The sequence below is a fragment of the Carassius auratus genome, chromosome 16, assembly GCF_003368295.1.
Source record: "Carassius auratus strain Wakin chromosome 16, ASM336829v1, whole genome shotgun sequence".
NCBI lineage: Eukaryota > Metazoa > Chordata > Actinopteri > Cypriniformes > Cyprinidae > Carassius > Carassius auratus.
The window spans coordinates 6,108,520-6,125,843 of NC_039258.1; the positions used below are offsets into that span (position 1 = coordinate 6,108,520).

Here is a 17,324-nt window from a genome sequence, read left to right on the forward strand (position 1 = left end):
TTTTTTTCCTAATTGAAATTATCTAATGTTAACGTTAGTAAAAGGATTGTGATTTGTTAATTTGCATTATATTAACCCTTTATTATATTATATTATGATGTATTCTCAATTGCCATTGTTTGCTGGCAGGTGCATTTCAACATTGTAGTTCCTTAGAAGCACTGAGGCGTTCAATGTATTTTAAAGACATGATAGTATGTTTCCATTATTTGCAATAAACTGTTTGAATACAAATATATTGTTTTCTGTATTTCTAATATAATCATAGTTCAAAATCACAGGTCAACTTTCCCTGGTGGTCTAGTGGTGGCCAGCCGCGAATAGTTGTCATGCGCTGACAGCCAATCAGACTGCAGCAGCTGGCCAAAGAGCGGAAATTACATCACAGCCAATCAGATTTTTTCATGCATTCATTTGGACCGGGGTTCGAATCCCACTCACACAGGTCTAAACTATTATTAAACTCAGCTTTATGCTTTTTAATAAATAAAAAAAATCTAACATTTAACAACACCTTACAGCTACAAAGTTTTTGAAATTTATGTCTTTCCTTTTTGGATTACAAAGCAAAGGATTATATAAAATAAACACAGTAAAATAATGCTAGTATACATTACATGATTATATAAAAACACAAATGGTTATATTAAATTACTTTTCAAATGTAAATTGAAGAAAATTTAATTTAACTGAGTAATATTCAAGTACTGAGTGAAAATTGATTGATGGAATAATGTAAGTCACACTTAAGATAACTGATCAAGTAAGAGTTTTCAAAACCATAGACACTGTAAAATATTAGTCATAAGAAGTGGAAACAGCACTCGTGAAGCAATTTGTATTTTTCAGTTGTGTTTATTAAATGCTTTTAGCACCTTTTAAGATCAAGCCAAAATAATTAAATAGAAAAAAGAATTCTGACAATATAAATAGATATTACAATCTCACACTGAAAAATTAAAATATACAGTATATACATGAGTTAAATATTGCTAAATAAGCTGCAAATTAATATCTCATATTTTTCTTTAGACTCTTTCCAGGTCACCTCTTTCTCAATGCCCTGATGTTGGTAAATAAAGAAGACTTTAGCTTTACTTTTTTTCAAAAACTTTTTTGAACTTATTTCAGGATAGCCTGTGTGTGTGTGTGTGTGTGTGTGTGTGTGTGTGTGTGTGTGTGTGAGGACTGTTTGGATCCTGGCTAAGTTCCATTTCACAAAATCTGCACAAGTGAACAACGCGTTCATCTCCAGGCCTTTCGTGTTTTTGCAGTCCCGTTTCTTTGTGTCCTTCAGTTCAGTCTAAAGTGCTCCATTTCCATAAAGTCTTGGAATGACATCCTGGTGTTTACTTTTCTGCAGTCGTGTTTAATGAAGAACTGGTGTTCAGCAGTGTGGTCAGGTGCTTGACATAATGTGACGTGTAGTTTTGTGGTCATATGGAGCGTGCTGTTAGGATGTCTTCCTGTGGTGTTTATTAAGCACGTTGTCGATAGGCTCAGCGTTCGTTGTCCAGTACAAACACCCTGTCAGCAGTCTTCACAGGTCAGGTACGGCAGCACATGCAGAGGTGACATACATGTAGCTCCTATACAGAGGGGAAACATGTGATCAATTTCTGCATCATGAACATTCAGAGTGAGGCTCCACATGAGACCCATGAGATGAGGACAGCGAGGACACAGACAGAGAACCAGTGGGGTCTACAACAAGCTGAATATTGAGTTTAATGTGTAAGGAAACAGAGTTTCTTCAGGTTTATGAAGGTGAAGTTAAGACCTTTTTAAAACCAAGCAAATCAAATTTGAGGAACAAATGAGGAAAAACACAAATATGTTCTGTAAATGGAAATGTCTGGATAGTAGTATTAACTTCAGAGTTTGAAAACACAACTTCCAACAGATATTCATAATTTAATTTGACAGAAACACACTGAAAGCCTCTGCTCCCAGACACTACAACATTTCATATGTTACTGTACGTTCAGATCATGCTGCAAAACAGGCTGTTCTTCCTCAGTGTTTTTGCCTTGTTTTCCAGTAAACATGCATACATATTATTAAATAAAGATACATTTACTGGAGATACAAAATTACATGAAATACAAAGACTTGTTTGAAAGAATTGTGTGATTATAACAAGAAGTAATATCTGCCATTTGGGGAAAAAAAGTCACCTAAATTCAAAGAAAAGTTCTAGTAAATCATTGACAAATATTTTTTTATTGTTTTAAGTGTAAACTAAGGAGCCCCGCACATGACATGCAAGAAAAAAATAAATAAATTGTGTGCATGCTTTACTAATTTGCTGGCAATAGTAAATCGAGGGAACGCTATAGTAATCGTGTGCACGTTTTAGTACATTGAGGGAATGAATTAGTAAATCATACACACGTTTTAGCCTTATATTTTTTCCTGCATGTCATGTGCGAGGCTCCTTAGTAAACTCATTTAATTAGTGTTACATTTTTCAAGACTTCATTTTACATTTGCATCATAAATTACATATTGATTGAAAGATATCTGCACTGGAAAACAAGACAAAACTCAGAGGAAGTGATTCATTCCTTTCAAACTTTCTTAAGGCATTAATTTGTGTAAGGGTAAATTAAGACATTTTAAGACTTTAAAACCTGCAGGAACTCTTGTGTGTTTGTTGTTAATGTGTTAAATATTCACCTGTCTCTGACTGAAGATCTGCTCGGGTCCCAGGAAAAGATGACAGCAAAGACACAATCAGTGAAGAAGCAGTGCTCTCTGAAAGAACAACAACAATATAGCAATATTAAAAAAAGGAATAATTATAACTATATTACAGACACGAACAAACACACTCACACACATAAATAATACTTAAATTGATACACATAATATTATATATATATATATATATATATGTGTGTGTGTGTCTCTGTGTGTGTGTGTAAGCATTGGGACTGTATGATATTCACAAATAAAAGTTTTTAAATCCTGTAAGACTGTATGCAGTTTCATTGTAAAACTATAGTAATCTTGCTGTTCTTGGCAGACTGATATTCATTTAAAGTCTCATGACTGTCCTGTAAATATAATGCCAATGCAATAACAACAATAGTACATTTATTGTTTTGATTCTACTAAAATAACATGGCTAAATCATGGTTACTATAGTAAAACCATAGTCAGAAAACATTTTTGAACTGTGGAATACATGTAATCTCATCACAAAAGTGAAAATAATGTTTACTTCATTCATAATTCAACTTGTAATCAACAGATGACATGTTAATGATGACAAACAATAGACAGAAACGTAAATCATGGCTATGTTCATTCATAATTTGCAAACAAATCTATCTAGGCTGAACTATAGTAAACCGTTTAGAAACGAGCAAAGTTTACCAACGTGATTTCATCATTAACGGTAACGAAACGTCAGCTGATATCACGTAAAGTATCTTACCTTTGATAGACGCTTGAGAATGCGTTGAATTTAACAACGGAGGCGATCGCTGTTGTGTGTTTTCTTCTTCTCCTTCTTCTGCGAATTCAAACTTCCCGCGGTGCCCAAAACCGGAAGAGCGCCACGAGAGCGCTAGCGGCCGACAGTATATTACATCCGTAGTGGTTTAGCACTACCATTGAGAATGAATGGGAAACGGTTTAGGGCCGTTTAGCTAAACAATTCAAGGCCGCGGCGCGGGTAGGATTCGGCGCTCTCACCGCCGCGGCCCAGGTTCGATTTCCGGTCAGGGAATGATTTTCTTTTTATGCAATTATTTTTAAATGCAATAAATGTAATTTCAAATGCAATGTAATTGTAAATCTGGTTTGAACTCTACAAGTTACCTATAGAAATCTGCCCAATATTGACATATTTAAACTGTTTTAACTATTACAAAAACTTTGAAGCACAACACCATCAATTGGCCATTGAAGCTTAGCCTTAAAAAAAAAAACAATAATAAAAAAAAAACAGACAGGGTATTTTCTATGAAAAATCTATTTATTACAAAATAAACATATCTTCGTTTTAGTGACATTTTATAACGGAGCAACTAATGATAAATGATAAAAGTGGCTACTGAGGTCAGATCAGATCAGATCAACAGATCAACCTTATCTCATGTCTTATCAGAGAACCTAATCTAGAACACTGAACTGCAGGTACTGTATGAGTAAAATCTCAGATTTAAAGATACGTTTGTTCCTTATGACTTGTATTAAAATACATGAAGAAATAAATGCACATTTAAAGCATATTTACAAAAATTCAGTTAAAATCAATTATTTTTGCTCTTTACACATTTGTATTAAAATCCCAAATTCCTCTGTTAAGCGCAACACTGAAATGGAAGCTGGCACTGCCAAATGTATTATGTTTAAATACAATAACGGCCCAAAACATTCATTTCTAAATTAGTTTCTTTTTTTCATCCAGCATTTTGGACCTCAGAAACGAAACTCAGCACTAACAAGTCAAATCAATCAAATTTTCCTAAATATTGCATACAATATCTTGCCATCATCATGTCAACAGTAATGCAGCTGAAGGACTTGGTAACTTGTGGGCTTACTGACTGTGGCGAGTGGGGCGGGGCCGAGAGGCGTGGGAACGAGGGGTGGGGCGCAGGTGTAGCTCATCTCCAATCACTACACCTGGCCTCACTCCTCGTTCCCACGCCTCTCGGCCCCGCCCCACTCGCCACACTGACATAGCCAAGACATTCAAATATGACTGTCAAAATGCAATATAGTGACTATGTATGTGCCATTAAAATAAGAGGGAAAAAGGGTCGCTTTCGAAATGTGGCATATTTCAACAACTAAAACCAACCAGATCATTTACTGTCAAATGTGAAAATGTAAATTTTAGAAAATACTTTTTCCAAAAAAAAAAAAAAGCAGATTTTGCTGGAAATTTAAGAACCTTATATAAAATAAAAACTATACAAAAAATTGAGTTTTTACACGATCTTCACCCTTGTCCTTTTAAATAAGGCATTTTCTTCACTTCAGGATACCAACTGTAAAACAAGAAATTTACCCATTATAAAAGTGACAACCAACAAACTGATTATAAGACATTGGTTTAGTATTTAGGAGGTACTTACACCTTTAACTGTTTCCTTGATGAATTCCTTTCTGCTGGTCAGATCAAAGTCAGGATACTTATCATAAACCTACAATGAAGAGGAAGTTCATAAATAATAAGTATCTGGACATTTTTCAGGAAGTCAAACATTAGGGGAACATATCTATATCTAGGACACCTGCAGGAACTTAAGAGGAACTGACGGCTTGATATAAAAATAAATTTGGTTGGTTCAAATAGATCAGAAAACTGAATAATCATATAAAGTTAAATGTCTCATTTGTTTGAAGACACAACTTGGTTTAATATTTTATCAATGCAATGACATTCACACATTTACAGCACTGAAACAGGAACTGTAACCCCTCAAAAAGCCATTTTGTCCTCATAAATATTTAGAAATAACATACTTGTCGGGTAATCTGCTTCATTGTAACTTCCTCCAAGTTGGCATCTTTCAACAGATCCTTGATTGCCTCCTTCAACTGTTCTTCAGTTGGTGGTTTTTTAATCATCTTGATCAACGGCACATCATCATCAGAGCTTTCACTTTCATCTGGAAGAAAAATTACAGCATGTCAAAAAGTGAATGGTTTCAGTTTTGAGATAATGCCAAATGATTTTGTGTCCTGTAGCTCCAGACAAATTTTTTTTCAACAATTATCAGATTTTAACTTCCGGTCTTGCATCTCGAAGCATTTGCTGCATTATTACCCATGATCTTGTTTGCTTTCTTTTTCCCTCGGTTGCTGCTGCTGTCAGCTTTCTTGGTTTTAGGGACAGGCTTAGCAGGAGCTTTCCTCTTTGCTGCAGGCTTTTTTGTCTAAAAAAGTTTTGAAATAAATGGTCAGTTTAAATGTAGTCACATACATACAGTAAAGTAAATCAAGACATGAAAACTTTAATATTTGCAATTTGCGGTAAACCAAGCACGAATTCCAGCCTAGGCAAATGTGAGCTGATGCATTTAGTGAGTGAAATGTCCGGCTGCGCTCAGCTGTGAACTAGTGGTCGCCCGATACAGGTTTTTTGACAGCCAATGCCAATATCTTGGAAAGCGATGGACCGATAGCCAATAATTTTTTTATTTTAAATCATACTTAAGAAATTTTAAATCATTTGACAATGGATTAAAAAAAATAAAAATATAATTTTATAATAATTTTAAAAAATTTAAAAATAATTTTATAATTTAGATGACAAGTGCGCCACAGCATAAATGGCTGCCCACTGCTCCGGGTGTGTGTTCACGGTGCGTGTGTTCTGCAGAGCACGAATTCTGAGTATGGGTCACCATACTTGGCTGAATGTCATGTCAATTTCATAATATAAAAGCAATTGTTAGAATACTTTTTGTATACATGATTAATTCCTTTGATCAACCGGTCTATCTGATTATTAGACAGACTTCTATCCGTACTGTACAGAACAGCTAATGACAAAAGTAAACAAGAGGAAGAATGGGAGCTTAGCTGTGTGCGCTCTGGCGCTGCCACTGTCAGTGCCATCAAAATAAAAAGTCCCGCCTCAAACACATCGACCGAGCATTAAAAAGTTATCGCAATATGGCGATATTTGAAAAATGCCAAACAATAGCCGATATATAAGCCTTGGTGATAAATTGGTCGACCACTGCTGTGAACTCATAGGTAAGTTGCAATGCCAATACAGCGGCGTTAGTTTATCTGAGGATAGTGTAAGATGGATTCAACAGATCAGACACACACACACACACACACACACCTGCAGCGCTTCTGTGAATAGAGAAAACATGATAAAACTATAGGCTTACAAAAAAGGTATAAATACAGGGGTGTACATACGTGGTCTTGCATGCATGACCAAAATAAGAAATGCGCTGTGTAAATTAGTTCAGAGCGCACGTCTGAGCTGTTAAATCACAATTGCCACTTTAGATTGACAAACTGTACTCTATAAGATTTCCATTCAAACTGAAAGCATTTATCTAGAATAACACTTTCAAAGCACAATGCAAAACTGCTGATTTCAATTTTGAAAATTAAAAAGAAATTAAAATTAAAATAATAATTATACTTTTTTTTATTTAATACTCCTTAATTTTAAAATAAAATAGTATTATGACACTTTTTTTAATTTAATTTATTATTTTATTTAATAAATAAACTAAATAAAGAAAAGTAATATTATCATTATTATTAATTTGCTTTATATTATTTATATTTGATGGGTCACACCATGTGCCACAGAGTGAGGACCAAACCGACTCTCTAGGTTCTCATATGTCATATGACAACTAGGCTGAAAAACTTATGTGCACCGCTGAATATACAGGCACATACACTAAATATATTTCACGTAAATCATTAACAGATTAACAAAACGACAGAAAAAAGGAGCAAGTTATGGTTCATTGTGATGCGTTCCACGGTTCTCGGAAAGGAAAACGAGACGGCAGTAGTTTTCTTTATTTTGCAAAAGCTTTACAGTTTTGAATGATGTCTTGCTTCTATCTATATGACCAACCAGCACTGGTATGACCATATCACGCTAACGTCTCACACGCACAGAAACAAGTGTTTGTGTCTAACCTTTTTTGCATTCTTGTCTTCATCATGAACATCTTGGTCACTTTCATCTGATGTAGACTGTTCGGACTTTTCAGATTTCTTTGTGGACTTCGTGGTTGAAGATTTCTTCTTCTGAGGGGTTTTCTGTTGATTTGCAGCAAAACACAAACAATTTAAAAATATTAAGGTCGTCAATATATTGCCTGAACTGTAAAACCATAAATATTAAGAAAATATATTAAAATTTGTCACATTAAAGAAAAGAAACATTTCACACACTTCTTCCTTCTCGCTGTCCTCTTCAGGAGCATCATCACCATCATCATCCTCATCATCATCTTCCTCTTTGTCAGATGATTCATCTCCACTGTCTTTATTTTTTTACTTGCTGTCATAGACTTCTCAGTGTCCTTACTATTCTCTTTGAGCTCTTCAGCATTGTCGTCGTCGTCATCATCATCACTACTGGAATCAGTGACAATAGGTTTGGACTTCCCACTTTCTACTTTTTTCTGTTGTTTCTTACTTTTGGATGAAGACTTTTCTCTTTTGCCATCTTTGGTTGACTTCTTTTTCTTCTTTAGAATAGGCTGTAGATGGTAAACACACAATTAGCCATTGGTAAACAGCAAAAGACAAACTCATGAGACATTTTGCCCATAATATCCAGTAGTACATTGGCTGTACAGTGACATATAGGCGAGTTATTATTGTTCAGACTCAATAAATCTCACCCTTCCTGAGTTGGTTGGATGTGCAAGAAATTTCATGATCCTCTCTGAAAGAACAATTTGCGTTCCAGATCTCTCCAGATCAAGAGTCTGACAAATGGTTCGGAGTTGTTCCTTGTGAAGCCTGACAGAAAATAAAAGACTCATCATCACACCCACATTAAACCAAATATTTGACTTGATAAATTATTATCCAGGGACCTCTTGTTAAATTGACACAGACTAAACAACAGGACAAAAATGGGTCTGTCAATGACACCTATTAGAGCACACATAATCATGTCTCTTTCCACTAGGGCTGCACATATCGTTTCAGCTTCGATACTGTGATGTGCGCATCCGCAATAGTCACATGGCAGGATCTACATTGCAAACAAAGATAATTTTCTTTGTACACACAGTGACGCGACAAAGCAACCTTTGCTAATCATTTGAACTCTGTGTCAGTACGTCATAAATAGAATGCAGCATCAGTTTACGGTTGGGGATTTGTCATGCCACACCACATCCAGTGTACAGCATCACTGATTATAATGGGCTCATAGTATTTTGTCATGACACGCCACTCGCGTCCAGTGCAGACAGTGAGAGCCAAGCAGAAGCAATTGAATTTCTCTAAATTTCATTTACTTCCATGTCTATTAATGACACATACATGCAAAATGATGTCAAAATGCATTTCTCTGCAAGTATCCTTGTATGGCTTAGGTGAAGGAAGAAAATGGATGTGTGAGAAAATGTTGTACTGTTTTTTTCGGACTATAATTCGCACCTGAGTATAAGTCGCATCAGTCCAAAAATACGTCATGATGAGGGAAAAAAAAACATATAAGTCGCACTGGACTATAAGTCGCATTTATTTAGAACCAAACCGTATTTTCCGGACTATAAGTCGCACTTTTTTCATAGTTTGGCTGTTCCTGTGACTTATAGTCAGGTGCGACTTATCAAAATTAATTTGACATGAACCAAGAGAAATTAACTAAAAAATAATCAAGAGAAATCATTACCTTCTCCAGCAGCGAGAGGGCTTTTTTTTTATGAAAAAAGTGCGACTTATAGTCCGGAAAATACAGTAACTTTAACGCAGATTTATTAGATTTAATTTATACAGTGAAGACTTTGCAGTGTTTTTTTACATTTGATTATTCAATTTCTGTACCTGAATACTGTTAGACTTACCTGAAAAATGTAAACCTACAAAATCACCCCAATCATTACTCAATCACCCCCCCCCCCCAAGCTATTCAAGTTACCTTGCAATTTTTTTCATATCGTATTATATAAAAACATAATATCGCTATTTAAGCTTTTGTGAGTTTTTTCCAGTGGTGTCAAAAGTATTGGCATTCATTACTCAAGTAGAAGTATAGATACTAGGGTTTAAAAAGACTTTTGTAGAAGTTGAAGTATCAACTCAAGCTTTTTACTCAAGTAAAAGTGTAAAAGTACTGGTTTAAAAAACTACTTAAAGTATAAAAGTAAAAGTAATGTAAGGAAAAAAAATGCCATTAAGAACAAAAGCTTGGGCCGTGCCACAGGGGTCTATTGTGTACTACCCCACCGCCTCAAAAAAAAATTTTTCTAAAGGCCATAATGACTATAATGTTATATTAAAATGTTCATGTTGAAAAATTTGGGAGGCACTAGGCTACCTGTTTCAGCCACATATATGGCCATTGAAAATGAACTCATTTTAGTACAATGCAAATACATTAAAGAGCTAGAGATATGATGACTAGTTGCCAATAAGTATTGTTATGGTGCAAAAAGTCAAACTTCAGAGGCATGTCATCAATAACCTTGAATGGAATGTAAAAGTACATCCAAGCTTAGCTGCAGGACTCTGTGAGGGCAATGGACAAGAACATTGGTGCAGGCTAAGAAACAATTACTCTTGTGTGGTTGACTATTTACAATAAACATTATAGTGCTGTCAAAATGAATGATTAATCTAAGTGATTATTCAAAAACTAAAAATGAAAAATAACTCATAATCCTGATACCTTCTTGATTGATAGCTTTTTGTATTCGGTACATACGTCTGCTATGTCCAGTGTTCGGAGGGTAACGAGTTACAAAGTTGATATAGAGCTTCACAGTCCCACCCACAGCCCGAGAGAGCCTTGGTGGCGGAAGTAAATTTCCCATTCATTTCTCCCATTCACTTTCGGAAAAATCCGTATATAAAGAGTTTTAGAGCATGTGTGAGGATAACCAGCTACGGCTGAACTCATAAGCATATAACATATCATTTCAAGTGAAAAAATTAAGACAAAATCCAAAAAAAGTCAAAGGTACAAGACTGTGTACATATTTTCATTTCGAGCGCAGGAACTACTCATCCCATAAACCACCGCGCCCCATTGAATTCGACTGAAGCCACAACTGCGAACGAGGCAACGAGCCTTTTTAGCGACATCCAAATCTGATGACGGCCGCTCGCGCGAACTTTTTCCTCCAGTGAATTTTATTTTATATAGTGAATGTGCAGTAATAGCAGTTCTTTCAGTATTAATCGTGTAAATAAATAGTGTTTTATATATGTATTGTGTATTGATTTTTATTTTATCATCGTGTATTTTATATTGTGTGCGTGTGTGAAAGTGGTTAACGATAACGTCAGCAATGGTGCAGTGCTTTGTATCTGACTGCAATCACTGCTCAGTTGTCAACACATGTCGTTGCCATTACACAAATGTTCAGTAAATGCACAAAAAGGTATGTCTAGGCTAAATATTGTTTTGACAGTGGCATTATAAAATGCTTGATATGACTCATTTCATATGGAGGCTACAGTAGCCTAGCTAAAGTGGACGATAATGCTAACTAAAGTTACCAACCTCCCTGCAAAACTCTCAATGGCAGCCAAGGAGATCATGATTGCACTGATAAGTCTACCGTGCAAAAACGCAATACAGGTTTTTATTTTATTTTATTTTTTTATTAATGATCTTCAGTCTTCACGGACCTTCGAGGGGTTTAACCAGACGGTTATACGAGCTCCACCAATCAGATGCATCACTGTGGGATTGTGGGATTGTTCAGGATTGTGGGTAATGAAGTACTTAGCCAAGACATAGCGAATAAAAGGCATTTAGATCAAAACAAGGTTAGTGCCCCCATGATCTTTTTACGTTTATATGAGCATATACTGTTGCTTAGTACAGCCGTAGCTGGTTTTAAGTCTACCATGTATGGTTACGTTTTAATGGCTTGTACCCCAAATGTCAATGCAGAAATTGCATTGAATTTTTAGTTCCGGCACCAGCTGTGGGTGGGACTGTGATGCTCTATAGCCTAGATATCACAACATTGTAATTTGCGTCATTAATTGCAAACGATAATTTATTAAAACGTCTCACTACCCAACTACCTACAGTAGCTTAATTTGTGGAGGACGAAGAGAAAGCACCCATTTGGCAAATGAGCCAGTAGTGAGAAATAAATAATAACTTTTAAGTAGGGTCCAGTGCCTTTTCGATACTTTTAAAATGGTACTGGCGCCTCAACGTGCCTGAACCGATACTTAAAAAAAAAAAAAAAAGAACTACAAAAAAAAACTATGGATAACATTAAAGAACATTACAAATATTTAAAATAAATCCATAGCTTTCACCTTGGATGCTCTCATTTCCCAAGTTGTGCTTCCCTTAATCTAAGGCTAATAAATGTATTTCACAATCTGGGTCATTATTTAATACAAAAGTACACATAATGTTTCTACTGTATCTCTGTCACTCACTCTGATATTTAGTTAAGATGAGTGCTGTCTGTCACTGTCTTAAATCAGTTCTGTGAATGACTGTATGCTCATTCTTTATAAAGTAGCAACAATCTCGTTTTTAAAATACAGTACTGTGCAAAAGTCTTATGGAAAAGAAAGAATAGTGTTTTCACCCCAAAAAAGGGTTTTAAGCCAGTTATTTATATCTTTTGCTGCAATGTGTCAGTAGGACAGTAGTTTGCCATTAATTTTAATAATAATCTAGTGCGATTTTGAATGCACAAGCAGTTTGACGATGGCAAAATGAATGTTTGGAAATGTAAACTGATATTTTATACTGACAGTGACACTCTACAGCAAAATATATAAATAACTGGCCGAACACCATTCTTTTAAGTGAAAATACTGCCTAAGACTTTTGCACAGCAGTGTATGTACGTATGATTAAATGAAGTATATTTAAATAAGTGTAAGGAAACAGCTGTTTCGTGATTAGCGGTGACAAGCGAAAACTTTACACTAGATGAGAAACCGACTGATCGTGACCTTTTGTAAACTGTATTTATGACAAAGAACTTCACAGATACAGATATTCTAACAATCTATCGGTAAACACACACCTTGTGTCCTCTGTCTCTGTTTGAGCTCGCGCTGCTCCACCGTGGTCGGCGGATTGAAGAGCGCGCTGAAAGACGGGAGGAGACCGGACTGACGCCGGTTTCATTAGAAATTTAAGCGGACTGACTCTGAGTCGATCGGATACTACTGATTCCAACCTACTTTTAAGAAATATATTTTTTGATAAACGAACCCAAAACTGTCTATGCAGTGTGATGTGACTTGTGTCATGTGCAGGTGTGATGGATCGCGTATGGACCAATAGGGTGTCGGAATGGTATATGTGTATACTTCTCATCCAACCACAATCAAATTCACTCCATCCTGATGGCGCGATTTATCTGGATAGGGTTTTTTTCTTTCTCTCTCTCTGAACGATAACAATCCGGTATGAAATAGCAGTAACGAAGCTATTTTTTTAAATGTAAGGAGTAGAAAGTACAGATACTTGCGTGAAAATGTAAGGAGTAGAAGTAAAAAGTCGGCTGAAAAATAATTACTCAAGTAAAGTATAGATACCCCAAATTTCTACTTAAGTACAGTAACGAAGTATTTGTACTTCGTTACTTGACACCTCTGGTTTTTTCCAATATTGTGCAGCCTTACTTTCCAATAATGTGTAAACATATTCAAGTAAAAAAAAAAAAAAAAACACTTTTCTGAAAGTTAAATGAACTACCTTTTCACCTTCTCCATTTTTTTGTTGTAAAGGTCACTTTCTTCCCCAAAAGGAAATCCATTAAACAGCCTGAGATTTTTCCGCAGTGTTGATGCCTGTAAGAACATTAAGTAGCATTATTCAGATACAAGTTGCAATCTAACAAATAATCTGTATTAACACGAGTTTGGCTACTTGAGTGTGTTAAATTAATTCTAAAACTAATCCTTACAGTTCCCGGGCGATCATAAACAATCTTATGCAGAGGTTTGAGGAGAGGCGCTTTAAGCTTTCCGATGGAGTGATTAATCCGTACAATGTCTCCCAGTTTGGCACCTGTTCCTGTGCTCTCAATCTTTGGCTTTTCCTTCGGTTTGCTCATCAAATCAAGTCTCTGGATGATTTTTTTCTCCCGTTTTCCTTCAAGAATTTCAGGTTCAACTGCAAAGACAATAACACAAAATAACTTACAAAAGGACAAGAATTGTAACTTTTACTGGAGATTCTAAGGACAATTTAATTCACAAGCTAATATATATATATATATATATATTAGGGGTGGGCGATATCTCGATATTTAAAATATATCGAGATATTTTTTAAACACGATATGGATTTTGACATATCGTATATATCGATATATTGTTTATATTCTGATTTCCGCCACTTTGCTTGTTTGCCTTCCCTGTGCTGTGCTCGCCCCCCGCCTCCTTGCTTTTGTCCCCCCTCACCTCGCGTGTAGAGAACTAGTCAAAAAAAAAAAAAGACAACTGGCTCCATTATATGGAGATACTTCAGTTTTAAGGCGTAGGGCGAACGGCAGGCAGATGTCTACTGTAGGGCCCAATGAAACGCGGACGGAATCGCGGAATCCAGTCATAAAAATGGAATTTACAGTTTAACGCGGAATGTCACGGAATTGGTCAAATTTTAAATGAATTAATCAAAAGTCGGTCATGCACTTACATCAAATCGCGAAATGGACTAATATCTGCAAATATTAACCCGGAAAAGTCTATTTAAATATGAATCCTGCATGTTCTGCGTGTCTGTGTCAACGAATGGAGCAGAAGCGCGTCTTCATTCATTAAACACGGAAGCTCGCATAACGCTCGCGCTGATTACATTGTCTTTCCTCTCTCTAAATAAAGACGTGAACACATGAGGAACATCTCCAGAACTGCACTGAGAGTCACTTCATGAGCATCTGACCGTTTGATTTGAGTAAGACTAGCTCATATCACATCATAGACTGTGGTATCACATACACAGAACTGTAAAGGTAAACCCGTCAAAATAAAAGTATTTGACAGAAATCTATTACTATTGTACAGCAGAATGTAGATAGCCCACTACTACTACTATTAAAATGAAACGAACATAATTTTATAAGGAATAATCACACAACATTTCTCCCATGTTTTATTTTTAATAGTAAATCCCCTTTAAATAATTAAAAGATAAATTAAATGAATGTTTTATGCCTTCATTTGATAATCAGTAAAATGTAAATACACATAATTTCTGAAGGGAAAAAAACATTTCACATAAGGCTATTTTAAGAATTGTTTTTAACTAATTAAGTTGTTTTTATGCATTTATGCACACAGAATTAGGTAACAATAAAACATATGGTGAAGAAAAAAATAAAATGTTTCATAGGCCCCTTAACATGTAATATTTGCCATATTTGTTTTTGCAGTAGTTTTTTGGGGGTTATTTTTCCTGTAAAGATATCGAGATATATATCGTATATCGAGATATAGCAAAATATATCGAGATATATTTTTTGCTCCATATCGCCCAGCCCTAATATATATATATATATATATATATATATATATATATATAAACTCTATACAAAGAAACAATACTTAAAGTATAATGACATTTCTCATCATAAACACCATTTCTTGAAATAAAAGCTTTTGCATTTAATTCACATAAACTATTACTTACACAATTTGGGTTTAGACCTGCTTTTATGTTTCAGTTCTTCTGATTCATCCTCCTCTGTATCATCAGATGGACTCTTCTTTTTCTTCTTCTTGTCATCCTCCTTTCCTTTTTTCATTGAATTTTCATCCAAAGGAAGATTCTCTGTCTTGACTGCATCCATTTCTTCACTCATGATTGTAATTTCTCAGTTTCACCCTAAATTAAATGGATAAAAAGACACGTCGTGGTGTTATAATAGTCGAATTCAACAGAATACTGTACTATACTAGTAGAGGTGTATTACTTATATAATTTCCATAGACATACACAACAGCTCTATTCATCGCCTCTAGTAATCACATTATAAACAGTGCGCTCTTGCTCTAGAACGAATTTGGCGCGTTTGCATCCCAGTTGAATATGCCCCAGACACAAAACTTCTGCGTACTAACAGGCTACGAAAGTATGTTAAAGTAGAAGTAAACTATGTGAAAACGGTGGAAAACGCAAATGACATAATCAAATGTGAGAGAAATATAAACTTTTACTTAGACATAAGCTAGCGACTGAAAGCTTTTAGGCGGCGCGGGACTGATAGCACAGCAGACTAGCATATTCGTCCCGCCTACTTGCTCAAAAAACACAATTAAATTTCCTTTTGCAACAAATATTGGCAAGTCCTGCTTTCGTATACGTAAATATACAATTTAGAGAAGATCTTACAGATTGTAAAGCCTCAATGTGCTCATACTTTTAATACATATAGACATACTCACTGTACGTTAGTTTTGCTGCCGCTGTTGATGTGCGCGCGCGCGCAGTAAACATGGCGTTTGAAGAGAGAGGGCGGGCTGTCACGTGACCACACAGATACAAAAACGTATTAAAATGATAATAAGTTTTACAGATAATACTTATTTACTCACCCCATGTTGTGTCGAATTAGTAAGACTTTATTTATACTGTGGAGATGTTAGGATTTAAGAATTACAAACTCACTCACTATTGTCAGCATTCACGTTTGCTGTATGAAGAACAGGTCCAGTTAAAGTAAATGGTGACCGTTGCCTGTAAATAACATTGTCCAGAGAATAATAATATTCAAGTATGGACCATGAGGGTCAGTCAGTTATGAGCTTGGCGTGTGACATTAAAATGATAGGTTTAATGTAAATAAATGTAGCCTTTATCGTTTATTCATTTACATTTTTCACGTGTGTGTATGTGGTATTTATGTATGTATTTATTTGTGTGTGTGTGTGTGTGTGTGTGTCTGTTTGTTTGTTATATCCAGATTGTTCTTTAGCTAATTTTAGTCCATGTCTAGATGCCATTTGATTTTTTTTCTTCTGTTTGCCTATTCTAATACAAAGTGATATATGTGGCATTCAATTACTTAAATGTCCATATATTTGTGGGGCCAGGGCCACCACGTCATAATTAATGTTTCATGTTTCATTTAGAACATCTAACAAGATTCATACCTAGTGCCACGAAATTAAATATCATAAAATATTTTTAATTTGTTTAATTTTGTTCTCTTATTGTAAACAAATGCGATTGTGTCATTTACATAATATTAGGCAGCTGAATATTTCCAGTTGGTTATAGCAGCAATAGTTTTTCCAACAGCAGGGGGCAACATGCTACTTTATACTGCATGCATACTAAGAAATAGTGGAATAACACTTCCAAAAGCGTACACTACTAGCTTCTACACACTATGTGTCTTTAATATTTGTCAAACAATCACTCTGCAAGTTACATTCAGCAAGTGGTTATCATCATAAAATCAGTAATTAATCCAATAGAAATGTTCTAACTTTAGGAAGTCAGACCAAATAATGAATCAAGAAAAAACATGTCAAAGATCACAACTAATGTGTAGAGGAAATATGTGCACACATTATAGTTATTGCTATTCTGATCACAGTCCAACCACACATTTGTGATCCATCTCAACTGCTGATTCAGTAATTACTCATTCATTCATTAAAGCAACATCAGTTATACAATTATGTAGTTATAC

General features: G+C 35.3%; 1 long non-coding RNA gene and 1 pseudogene across 1 annotated transcript; both read right to left on the minus strand.

Annotated features, from left to right (window-relative positions):
* Positions 1-839: 839 nt before the first annotated feature.
* Positions 840-3,682, minus strand: LOC113115920 (uncharacterized). Its single transcript, XR_003293957.1, has 3 exons — positions 3,443-3,682; positions 2,680-2,757; positions 840-1,589 (listed from the first exon to the last, which is right to left on the minus strand). It is a non-coding gene; the product is annotated as an uncharacterized LOC113115920 (long non-coding RNA).
* Positions 3,683-4,764: 1,082 nt separating this feature from the next.
* LOC113115919 (protein DEK-like) lies at positions 4,765-16,164 on the minus strand (annotated as a pseudogene).
* Positions 16,165-17,324: the final 1,160 nt, after the last annotated feature.